Raw genomic sequence first — 12,945 nt, forward strand, 5'->3', positions numbered from 1 at the left:
CGCGCATGGCTGCTCCACCTGCCGGCAGCCTCCATGGCCTCTTGGGAAGAGTCCCGCGGCCTCTTCCCCGCCCATCACGCTACACCAACACACCCGGTCGTCGCGGCCCTCCTGGGTGGCTCGCAGGCACCGCCTACAAGTCACCATGTCAAGCCGTTCATCCGCCGGGTCAGCACCGCTTCCACGCGGCAGGGGGCTCTCCCGGACCGGGCGGCGCCCAAGGCCGGCCTGACCTTCAGCTCGGGGGACCACCCCTCCAACTCGGCCTGCTCGGGTGCGCTTCCCATGCTGTGCACCCCCACCATCTGCTAGGTGGCCATCACCAGAACTCTCATCGATGGCGGTGCGGGCCTCAGCGTGCTCTCGGTCGAGGCCTTCAACCTCCTCTGCATACCCCTGGAACGGCTGCAACCTAGCCGGCCCTTCTCAGGCGTTAGGGGCGGATCATCCAGATCCTTGGGACAGATCAGGCTCCCAGTAACCTTCGGCACCTACAGCAACTTCCGCACGGAGCTGGTCAACTTCGACATCGCCCCCATCGGCCTCCCCTACAACGCCATCCTCGGCTACCCAGCGCTGGCCCAGTTCATGGCCGCGACGCACCCGGGGTATAACCCCATGAAGATGCTCGGGAGCAGCGGTGTCCTCACCGTGCACGGGGACACCGGAGACGCGCTGCGGGTGCTCAAGCTCGCCTTCAAGACGGCGGTGTCGGCACAGCCCGCCGACTCGAAGACCCCCGAGCCCAAGGGGGCTGCACCTGCCAAGAAGAAACAGTTGTTCACCCAAGACAAGGCAGAAACCAAGCAGATACCAGTCGATGAGGATGGGTCCACCAACGCCACTTTCACCATAGGCGCCAACCTTGAACCCGAGCAAGAGGAGGCCCTGGTCGGGTTCCTGCGCGCGAACAAGAAGGTATTCGCTTGGGAGCCTGACCAGTTGGCGGGGATCCCTAGGAGTGTAATCGAGCATCACCTCAATGTGTGCCCCAACGTGCGCCCTGTGAAGCAGAAGGCAAGGCGGCAGTCCACAGAAAAGCAGGCCTTCATCGTCCAAGAGACCCGCAAATTAGAAGCCGCTGGGGTCATTCGTGAGGTCCGATACCCGGATTGGTTGGCCAACCCTGTCGTTGTGCCAAAGAAGGGACGGAAGGAGCGCATGTGTGTCGACTTCACCAACCTCAACAAGGCATGCCCGCAAGATCCGTTCCCGCTCCCCCGCATCGACCAGATCGTCGATTCCACCGCGGAATGCGACCTGCTATGTTTCTTGGATGCCTTCTCCGGGTATCACCAGATCAAGATGGCGGTAGAGGACGTCGAAAAGACAGCCTTCCTAACCCCGTGTGGGGTGTACTGCTACACATGCATGCCATTCGGGTTGCGTAACGCAGGGGCGACCTTTTAGCAGCTGATGCACATCACCTTGGGCCCGCAGCTTGGGAAGAATGTTGAGGCTTACGTTGATGACATTGTGGTAAAGTCTCGGGAGGCCAGGACCCTGATACAAGACCTGGAGGAGACCTTCGCGAGCCTCAACGCAGTGAACCTACGGCTCAACCCGAAGAAGTGTGTGTTCGGAGTCCCCTCGGGCAAGCTCTTGGGTTTCCTCATGTCCCACCGAGGCATCGAGGCTAACCCGGAAAAGGTCAAGGCGGTCGAGGACATGAGCCCGCCAAAGACCCTCAGAGAAATGCAGAAGCTCACCGGGCGCGTGACCGCGCTAGGGCGCTTCATCTCCAAGTTGGGGGAGCGAGCGCTGCCTTTCTTCCAGCTAATGAAGAAAAAGGGGCCCTTTGAGTGGACCGAAGAGGCCGACAAGGCGTTCCAGGATCTCAAGAGATACATGACTAGCCCGCCGGTCATGGTGGCTCCGCGCCCTCAAGAGCCCCTGGTGCTTTACCTCGCCGCCACTCCCTACTCCGCCAGCGCAGCCCTGGTGGCGGTTAGAGAGGAACGTCGCATCAAAGCCACAGCAGCAGCCCGGGACAAGGCAAAACGGGAACAAGGAAGGCCCGCAGAAACCGCCACCGCGGTTGAGGAGGATCAGCTGCCGCAGAGGAGTGCACCGGAGGCGGGAGAGGCCCCTCTCCCGGATGGCCAGCCTCAGGAGGCCTCGTCACCTCAGGAGGCGCCATGGTCTCCCAAGGGAGCCACCAGCACTGACGCACCTAACCTCGTTGAGCACCCAGTGTACTTCGTCAGCACGGTGTTGCGGGACGCGAGGGCACGGTACCCCATGCCTCAGAAACTCCTCCTCGCACTACTGGTGGCCTCGCGCAAGCTGCGGCACTATTTTCAGGGTCATCCCATCAAGGTTGTCTCGTCATACCCCCTGGAGAGAGTGCTTAGGAGCCCTAACTCAGCTGGAAGGGTCGCTGAGTGGAACATAGAACTGCAAGCGTTTCAGCTCGAATTCAGCATGACCAGAGTCATCAAGGGAGCAGCATTGGCGGATTTTGTGGCAGAATGGACGGAGGCACCAGGCCTCAAGGCCGGCGAGGATCGGTCCCTCTCCCCGGGAAGCGAGGCGCCAGCAGGTTGGGTCATGTACTTCGATGGGGCGTTCTCCAGGCATGGCACTGGGGCTGGGGCGATGCTTATATCGCCCACTCAGGACAAGCTCTACTACGCTGTGCAGCTCTGTTTCTAGCAAGGTGAAAAGGTCTCCAACAACATAGCAGAGTATGAAGGTTTAATAGCAGGCTTGAAGGCCGCAGCTGCCCTGGGGGTGAAACGCCTCACCATCAAGGGCAATTCGCAGCTCCTTGTCAATTTCTCCAACAAGGTGTACGAGCCAAAAGATGAGCACATGGAAGCCTAGCTTGCGGAGGTCCGCAGGATGGAGAAGCGGTTCTGGGGGTTGGAGTTGCAGGATGTGCCCCGTGGCACCAATCAGGAGGCCAACGACATCGCCAAACGGGCGTCCAGGCGGTTACCTCAGGAGCCTGGCGTTTTCGAGGAGCGGCTCTTCAAGCCCTCAGCCTTGCCGTCATTGTCAAACACGGCTCAGCCTCGGGAGGAGCTCCCCCAGCCACCTGCCTCAGGAGCCCCGGCCTGTGGCCTGGCCTCAGGAGCACACCTGCTCCTGACGATGGAACCTCAGGAGGGGTGCTGGATCACGGAGCTCCAGAGTTACTTAACACAAGGGACCCTACCGGAGAAGGAGGAGGAAGCGGAGCGTGTAGCACGGCAGGCCACGGCATACTGCATCAAGGATGGAGAGCTCTACCGGAAGCGACCAAACGGTGTATCCCTGCGCTGCATCTCCAGGGAGCAAGGAAAGGAACTGCTAGAAGATATACACGGCGGAGACTGTGGACATCATTCATCATCACGGACCCTCGTCGGCAAGGCGTTCCGCAGTGGGTTTTATTGGCCCACCGCACTCAATGACGCCGTCGGACTAGTGAAAGCTTGTGAGGCCTGCCAATTCCACGCCAAGCAGATCCATTAGCCGGCAGGAGGCCTGCAGACTATACCCCTTTCGTGGCCATTCGCAGTCTGGGGGCTGGACATCCTGGGCCTGTTTCCTCGGGCGCCAGGGGGCTACCGCTACCTCTACGTCGCCGTGGACAAGTTCACCAAGTGGGCTGAAGTAGAGGCCGTCCACACCATCCCCGCGGGTCCCGCGGTCAAGTTCATCAGGGGCATCGTGAGCCGGTTCGGGGTGCCAAACTGCATCATCACGGACAACGGTTCGCAGTTCACCAGTAACCTTTTCAAAACATATTGTGCTAACCTTGGAACGCAGATATGCTACGCTTCGGTGGCGCACCCCCGAAGCAACGGCCAGGCCGAACGAGCCAACGCAGAGGTCCTGAGGGGCCTCAAGACCAGGACGTTCAAGAAGAAGCTGGAGGCCTGCGGCAGAGGTTGGTACGACGAGCTTCAGTCCGTGTTGTGGTCCATCCGCACAACCGCGACCAAGCCGACTGGAGAGACCCCGTTCTTCCTGGTCTACAGAGCCGAAGCGGTCCTCCCTCACGAGGTCAGACGTCGCTCCGCGTGGGTCCTGGTGTTCGACGAGGCGCGGCAGGACGCCATGAGGGGGATGGACCTCGTGCTGGGGGAGGAACGTCGCCGAGAAGCCGCGCTGCGAGCGGCGAGGTACCAACAAGCACTGCGACGATATCACTGCCGCAACATCTGCCCTAGAACTCTCGAGGTAGGGGACCTCGTGCTCAGGCGGGTTCTCTCCAGGGAGGGATTGCACAAGCTCTCTCCCATGTGGGAGGGCCCGTTCAAGGTTGTTCATGTTTCCAGGCCCGGCTCCGCGCGCTTGGAGACTCAGGAGGGGGTGCCGGTCCAGAACGCATGGAACATCCAGCACCTCCGGAGGTTCTACCCCTAAAAAGGCCCAGAGCCTGTGAAGAAGGCGAATGCCTGTGAAGCTGTCACGTTTTGGAAAAGGCCCAGAGCCTGTGAAGAAGGCGAATGCCTGTGAAGCTGTCACGTTTTGGAAAAGGCCCAGAGCCTGTGAAGAAGGCGAATGCCTGTGAAGCTGTCACATTTTGGAAAAGGCCCAGAGCCTGTGAAGAAGGCGAATGCCTGTGAAGCTATCGCGTTTTGGAAAAGGCCCAGAGCCTGTGAAGAAGGCGAATGCCTGTGAAGCTGTCGCGTTTTGGAAAAGGCCCAGAGCCTGTGAAGAAGGCGAATGCCTGTGAAGCTGTCGCGTTTTGGAAAAGGCCCAGAGCCTGTGAAGAAGGCGAATGCCTGTGAAGCCGTCGCGTTTTGGAAAAGGCCCGGAGCCTGTGAAGAAGGCCTACGCCTGTGAAGCTCGCCGCCCGTGACACTCTCACGTAATAATGAGTTGGGGCTATACACGCCCCGGAGTCTCAGGAGCGCCGGCCTCAGGCCCTGGGGCTCCCTCCCACGCCCAGTGGCAGCACTTAGCTCCGCGCTGGTGAGAAGACGTCGAAGACTAGATTAGGTGCCGGACACGGCTTTTTCATTTGCTTTCCGCAGTTGGCTTGTTCATTCTCATTTGAAGTTTTATTGAAGCTGTTGCCGTCTTTGGCTTGTGGTTCTTCGACTTTTCATTCTCCTACCTCGATTTCTCTTATGCAAGGCCTCGCAAGGGGGGCAGCCGAGCGCCCTCGTGAGTGTTCCTGTCCTGGTCGTTCAAAGGTTTCGCGACCTGGGTCCATTACAGGAGCACCCCTCCAGTCTGTGCCCCACGGGCACCGCGACACGAACACTGGGCCTGGGTCGGTCGCCCCCCGCGGCTGGGGCCGGGAACTATCCATGCGCGGGCACGTAGCTGGAAGGCACGATAACGGAAGCAAAACGATGATAACAGCAATAACCCAAACACGCCCCCGCGGGGCTCCACACTACTGTCTTTTTACGCAAGAAAAAGGGAAAGAAAGAGCGAATCAGGCGCAGCTCGCCTCACACCGGCCTGCAGGGAAGACTCGAGCTGCCCCCGGGGCTCAGGCCGACTCCCTCTTGCGCTTCACCGAGGCGCGACGGCGGGCAGACACGCTACCACCTCCCAAGCAGATACGACGGTGTGGAGGCTGACCGCGGCCACCGCTAGAAGAGTCGCCACCTGAAGAAGAACCGGAGAAGCTTGGGGAACCCTGAGCGCCGCCAGTCGCGCGAGCGCTGTCCTCTCCATCATCGCCGGAGCTGGGTTCCCGGCCATGGTCGTCGCCCTCAGGGCAGCACCCTGCACGGCGACCATCTTCCCCAAACACCCTCACGTAGAGGGTGGCATCGCCATCGAACTTGAAGTGCAGGGTGCACCGACGGCTCAGGCCACGCGCGTGGGCAAATGTCTGCCAACCGCGGGCCAAGGCCAGGCTACCGGCTGCGGAGACCTCCAATGAAGCCCATGAGGCCCGGCTGCAGCAGCCGTCAGCCTGGAGCCAGAGGCAGCCCGGGGCGCCGGTCGGGAGCTCGCCGAGGAGGAAGCGAGGAAGTGGAAGCCGGGTGCTAGTCAGCTCCGCCGACCACACAACGAACTCCGGCAGCACCTCTGCAGCACGAAAGCGCGGCCTGGGGGGACGCACGACCGAAGCGCGCCCCCCGGCCGCAGCAGTCTGCCCGTCACCATGCTGGAAATCGTCTCCGTGGCCACGGGGAGCTGCCGTGGTGGCCACAGGATGTTTGCGAGGGCGCCCTCGGCCGCGCTTGGGCGGGGGAGAGGCAGGCTCTGCCCGGCGAGCCTTCCCCTTCTCTGCGGCCGAGAACCTCCTCGACGGGGCCATGAAGAAGAAGGAGAAGCAAAGGGGGATGAACTGGAAGGGCGAGCGCCGATCCGTACTTATAGCCGGCGAGGGCCAACCGTCGGCCCCCACTATCGCAGGTAATCATGACCCGCTTTGCATGCAGGGACTTGTCCAATCCGTGTAGTTGCCGAGGCGCCATGGGGAAGTGGAGACGCCCACGTCCAATCAACCGCCACGCGGCGCCCAAGGCCACAGGCTGTTAGGGCCCGCGGCGCTTCGCGCTTACCCTTTCGCCTCCTTGCACGGCCAAGTCCAGGTGCGCCTTGGGCCCGGGGGCTAATGTCGGCGTTCTGGGAACGGGGATCCCAGACTTGCCTGCCTGCGGCCTGCGGCATGGCTCAAAGGGGGGCCCAGCACAGCCCATCTTCATCAACACAGACTTAAGACCCTCGCGAGGGGCCAAGCCTCGCAGGGCGGACGACGCGGAGCTTCCTCAGGCACGGCCTCACTAGGCTGGCTCGCGAGGAGGCGGAGAGATCAAGGCAGGGTACCTCACAAGGAGCCCGTGACGCAAGCCATGACGACCAAGGGCGCCAGGCGGGTGCCAGCCCGCGTAGTGTCCTCCTTTCCCCTTTGGTGCAAAGGGGGCAAGCGCAGCCGCGGAGTACCGAGGCATCAGGAAAAGGTTGCCATTTCGGTGCAACGAGACCAAGACCAGGAGGACTGCAGGACGGAGGTCATCATGGAGCCCAAGACGGCGTCACCACTAGAGCTTTGCGCAGGCGAGGACCAACTTTAGTCAGGATAAGTGTACTAGATGTTCCCCCTCAAAATGGCCAATTGTTGGCGCCCTTCCCGCTCAATATTTGGGAAGAAGCCTAGGGCCTTTGCATATAAATAGGACCGGCCACCCACAGGGTAGGGGGGATCAGATCGAAATCAGAGAGAGAGAAGGGTGACTGAACTCCTCCTGGCAGTTCGTCCCCCCCCAGCAAAGAACAGACCCTCGCGAGGCTGTTCTTCCTTGTATTGTTCATCATCATCATCCCAAGAGGCAATCCACCACACCACACACTGGAGTAGGGTATTACACCACAACGGTGGCCCGAACCAGTATAAACCCTGCGTCTCTTGTGTCGTTCTTTCCATAGCTCAGATCTCATCGAGGCGGAGGGGTGCAGGTAGGTAGAAGGCGAAATCTCTGCGCGCACCCCAGTGTTCGAACCTCAATGGTCTGCCGGAACCCGAAATCCGACAGAGAGTGCCTCCGAGGAGAAGAAGAAGAACAATGCAAAGGGTGGCAATGTCAAGAAGGGCAATGCCACCCCTCCAAACAAAGCCGGCGATTTTAATCCTTCTTATGTGTTATGCCATGCTAGTGATGGGCATGTTTATGCCAAATTTGTTGGTTCTCTTCATGAATACATTGAATGGTCTATTTGGGTTCCAAAGACCCTTATTACTAACATCAAAGGACCCATTACAAAATGGGTACCTAAAACCAAGCATTGATCTCTTGTAGGTGTTTGCTTCCGGTCGGGGATCATGGTTGCTCGATAGCGGAGCTACAAATCATATGACCGGAAGCAAGGACTTGGTGGTGGACGTGCACAAGGTTCCATCTATGCCCACCAATGTAGAGTGGGGTGATGCCTCATCTTCTAAGGTATTGGGACTTGGCAAGGTGGTCATCTCTCATGATCTCACGATCGAGAAAGTCATGCTTGTTGAGTCCCTTGCATACAATTTACTTTCCGTTCGTCAACTTGCAATCATGGGCTTTGCCACTTTCTTTGATATCGATACCGTGGCCCTCTTGTGGAGCAAGACTCTTAAAGTAGCCTTTGTTGGGCATGTCGAGAATGGTCTATATGTGATTAACTTTTCGGAGCGACCCACTAAGACTGCGACGTGCCTAATGGATAAAGTTGATGTGGGATGGCTTTGGCATCGCCGTTTAGCCCATGTCAATATGAGATCTTTGCAAAGTCTCCTCAAGGGGGACCATGTCCGTGGACTAACGAATGTTAGTTTTGCTAAAGATCGTGCTTGCAGTGCTTGTATCGAAGGAAAGCTACATGAGAAGGCTCACCCTCCCACGACTATCATTTATTCAAAGAGGCCTTTGAAGCTCCTTCACATGGATCTCTTTGGGCCTCCATCCTTCGATAGTCTTGGAGGTAGGAAGTATTGCTTGGTGATTGTGGATGACTACTCAAGGTACACGTGGGTGTATTTCTTCAAGAGGAAGAGCGAGATCCAACAAACCATCATTGACTTTGCAAATGAAGCACAACGTCAACACAATGCAAAGATCTTGACAATAATAGGTGACAATGGCACCGAGTTCAAGAACTACACCTTGGATGAGTTCCTTAGTGATGAGGGAATCAAGCATCAATATTCCGCACCCTACACCCCTCAACAAAACGGTGTTGCGGAGAGGAAGAACCGGACGTTAATGGATGCGGCAAGGACCATGATGGCGGAGTTCAAGTCTCCGTACAACTTTCGGGCCGAAGCCATCAACACCGCGTGTCATGCATCCAATTGGCTCTACCTCCGCAAGGGCTTGAACAAGACTCCATATGAGATACTCACCGGTAACAAGCCCAACCTCAAGTACTTCCGGGTATTCGGGTGTAAGTGTTTCATTCTCAAGAAAGGTGTTCGGTTGTCTAAATTTGAGGCCAGAGCTTATGATGGCATATTTGTTGGTTATGCTACAAACTCTCATGCTTACCGTGTCCTCAATAAATCCACGGGACTTATTGAGGAGACGTGTAACGTGGAGTTTGATGAGAATAACGGCTCCCAAGTGGAGCAAAGTGGCACTTGTGATGTAGGTGATGAAATTCCTCCCCAAGCCATAAGAAGAATGGGTGTTGGCTTTATCCTACCCATTGAGGAACCCCTTGTGGCCGAAGGAGAAGGACAAATCTCCACTCAAGTGGAGCCATCACCAACCCAAGGCCCACACGCTTCCGAAGAACAACATGAAGGCCCTCATCCTCAAGAACATGACCAAGGGCAAGATCACGCTCAAGACGGTGTTGACACATCAAGTGATGCCCAAGGTCAAGTTCTCTCCTCCGAGCAAGTTCAAGAACAAGAACAAGCCCAAGATGACGCTCAAGATGATCAAGTGACCACTCCTCGTCTCACCCCCGAGGAGGAATTAGAGCGTCGTGCCGCCAAGGTTGCTTCCAAGCTCTCCACCAAGGATCATCTCATGACGAATGTGCTTGGAAGCTTAAGAAAGGGGGTAAGCACTCGTAGACAATTAGCAAATTATTGTGAGCATCACGCGTTTGTCTCTTGTGTGGAACCCCACAAGGTCTATGAGGTGCTAGAAGATCCGGATTGGCTCAATGTCATGCATGAAGAACTCAACAACTTTGAGCGCAACAAAGTGTGGAGATTGGTGCCAAGACCGACCGGGAATCACAATGTCATAGGAACCAAGTGGATATTTAAGAACAAGCAAGATGCCCATGGGATTATCATTCGCAACAAGGCTCGTTTGGTAGCACAAGTCTACTCCCAAGTCGAGGGTATTGACTATGGTGAAACCTTTGCTCCCGTTGCTTGTCTTGAATCCATTCGCATGTTGATTGCATATGCTTCTCATCATAACTTTAAGTTACAACAAATGGATGTGAAGAGTGCTTTTCTTAATGGTCCTATTAATGAATTGGTTTACGTCAAGCAACCCCTCGGGTTCGAGGATCCCTACTTTCCCGATCATGTGTATCAACTCGATAAGGCACTCTATGGCCTTAAACAAGCCCCACGTGCGTGGTATGACCACCTTACCGAGTAGTTACAAGACCGTGGTTTTGAAGTTGGGTTAATCGACCCCACTCTTTTTACTAAGAAGGTCAAAGGGGAGTTGTTTGTGTGCCAATTATATGTTGATGATATTATCTTTGGTTCTCCTAACAAAGCTTTCAATGAGGAATTTGCCGCTCTCATGACCTCAAAGTTCGAGATGTCCTCCATGGGAGAGTTGAAGTTCTTTCTAGGGTTCGAAGTGAAGCGAAGAAGAGAAGGAACCTTCATCAATCAATCCAAATACACTCAAGACATGCTCAAGAGATTCAAGCTAAGTGACGTCAAGCCGGCTTCCGCTCCAATGCCCACCAAGTGCCAACTTGACTTAGATCCCAATGGTAAAGTGGTGGATCAAAAGGTATATCCCTCCATGATTGGATCCTTGCTTTACCTTTGTGCATCTAGACCGGATATCATGTTGAGTGTGGGAATTTGTGCACGGTTTCAAGCCTCACCTAAGGAAAGTCACTATGTGGCGGTCAAATGAGTCTTTCGATATTTGGCTCATACCCCAAACTTTGGCTTATGGTACCCAAGAGGATCAAACTTCAAGCTTGTAGGGTACTCGGATTCCGATTGGGCGGGAGACAAAGTGGATAGGAAGTCCACTTCTGGAGGGTGCCAATTCCTTGGTTGCTCTTTGGTAAGTTGGTCTTCCAAAAAGCAAAGTTGTGTGTCTCTCTCGTCCACCGAGGCGGAGTATGTAGCAGCCGGTAGTTGTTGTGCACAACTCCTATGGATGAGGCAAACTTTAAAGGATTACGGTGTCACTTGTGACAAAGTGCCTCTTTGGTGTGACAATGAAAGTGCCATCAAGATCTCTCTCAACCCGGTGCAACACTTCAAGACGAAGCATATTGAGATTCGGTATCACTTCATCCGGGATCACATTAGGCGAGGAGAGATCGAGCTCAACTATGTCAACACTCATGAAAACCTTGCAGATATTTTTCACGAAGCCCTTGGATGAAGCAAGATTTAGCAAGTTAAGGCATGAGCTAAATATCATTGATTCAAGCAATGTGGCTTGAACCCTTGCACACCCCACCATGCTCAATTTGCTGTCTAGTTTAGGTGTAGGCATGGACATGGGGGGAGTGTTGTTCTCTCAATGAACTCTCCCTCCCCCCATTATGCATAAATTGATCAAGTCTTTCACTTTAGCCATTGATTGATGGTAGTTGTGTTTCAAAGACGAGTTTTGGTCATGGGCTCAAGGTTAAAATCTTCGCGGTGCCATACCTCTTGACTCAAACATAGGTGGCCTCGGCCACCGCCCTCTCTTGAAGAGGTGTGTCTTGGCCGTTTGCTGGTGTGCTCTCTTTTCGTGCCGTTTTTGTTTTTCCTCGAGCTAAGCCATGTTGTTTGGTTGCCGTGGCGTACTGGGCGGTACTACCGCTGGTGGTGCATGGTACTACCGCTTATAAGCGGTACTACCGCCCCCCAGCGCGGTACTACCGCTGAGGGACGGGACCAGGGGGTTATATCGGGGCAGGGGGAGGTTTCTTCTCCCCCATACCCATTCGCTTCACCCCCTCTTCCCTCTTCCTCTCTCCAGCCTCCTCCCGCCGCGGGAGGGCTCCGGCGGATCTCCGTCTCCGGGGCATCCCTCTCCATTTCCTTCAGTGGAGTCGATCCCTACCTCGTTCTCTTGCCATGGATGCCGGTGTTGCCCCCGTTCCTTCTCTCCTTTTGTCTCATTTTTCAGATCTTGTTCTTAGGGGAAATGGTGGTTGCATCTCTAGATTTTTGGCTAAATCTAGGCTTGAGTAGGTTGGAGAAGGCAACTAGACTATCTTGATTAGAGTTTGGTAGGAATATTTTTGAATTTGGCAGGCTGGTAGTGCCGGATCTGACCACGGTAGCAAGAAACTGTTGTTTCCCTGTCTCGAGCGGTACGACCACTCTCTTTGGAGCAGTACTACCGCTTGGGCGGTACTACCGCGAGCATGTCACGGTACTGCCGCTGCCTGCCAAGCTCCATCATATTCCTGCCTTTTCTTTGATGCTTTTGTTGTGTTTGTTGGCTTATGCTCGTTCTTTCTGGTTGTTTTGCGTGTTCTTGTGTTTGGCTCCAGGTGATGAACATCCTGAGCATCAAGCTCGCCGTATCAACCCTGGGCGTGCAACATCAAAACGCTACCGCACCTCTGAGCCAGCCGGTGGTTCCTCTAGCGCCCAACCGCCTCCAGCAAGTGCATCCGCAAGTGTTCCTCCACCTCCTCAGCACTCGAAGAGATCCGCCACCAAGACAAAGGGGAAGACTGTGACTGAGATGACCAACAAGGAGTTTTGGGAAAGGCGTCGCCGCAATCCCTATGAGGTGGACCAAGAACCCACTTTGGTCAACCGCCCATTCTGGAACCGATTTCAGTTTGCCATCTATTTTGATGTGATCAAGGCCAAGAAGAATCTCTTTGTTGATGTTCGCTCCATTGACACTGATGTTATGGAGAAGGACCCGAAGTACTTCGGCGAAGCCCTTCAGATGTGCACTCAGCTGAACATTCTCAGGATCATGCAATTCAACAAGGATTTCGATGTAGATTTGGTGGCTCAATTCTTTGCCACCGTTCATCTTGGGACAGATGTCGACAGAACTCTGACACGGATGACCAATGGCAAGCTGCTTTCCGTCAAGTGGAAGTCTTTCATGGAGTTACTTGATGTGGTGGATCACGGGCTTGAGACTCCAGTCGGTTTCCGCCCTCACCGCAATGCTACGTCCACCCACAAGCAAGCCCTTTGGCCCTACTGCACTGTGAAAGTTCACCCAGTGACTGAGAAGAAAACCCATGAGTTGTCTCCGTATCTGGACATTCTTCATCGCATCTTCCGTGAGACTCTCTTCCCTCAGATCGGGAATCTGGATATGGTCCACTCTTATCTCGTGGACATGCTTCTTTTCTGTCAGCATGAGAAGGAAGCAAACA

This window comes from Triticum urartu, chromosome 7A, assembly GCF_056163025.1.
Source record: "Triticum urartu cultivar PI428250 chromosome 7A, HENAU_Tu73, whole genome shotgun sequence".
In the NCBI taxonomy this organism is placed as follows: domain Eukaryota; kingdom Viridiplantae; phylum Streptophyta; class Magnoliopsida; order Poales; family Poaceae; genus Triticum; species Triticum urartu.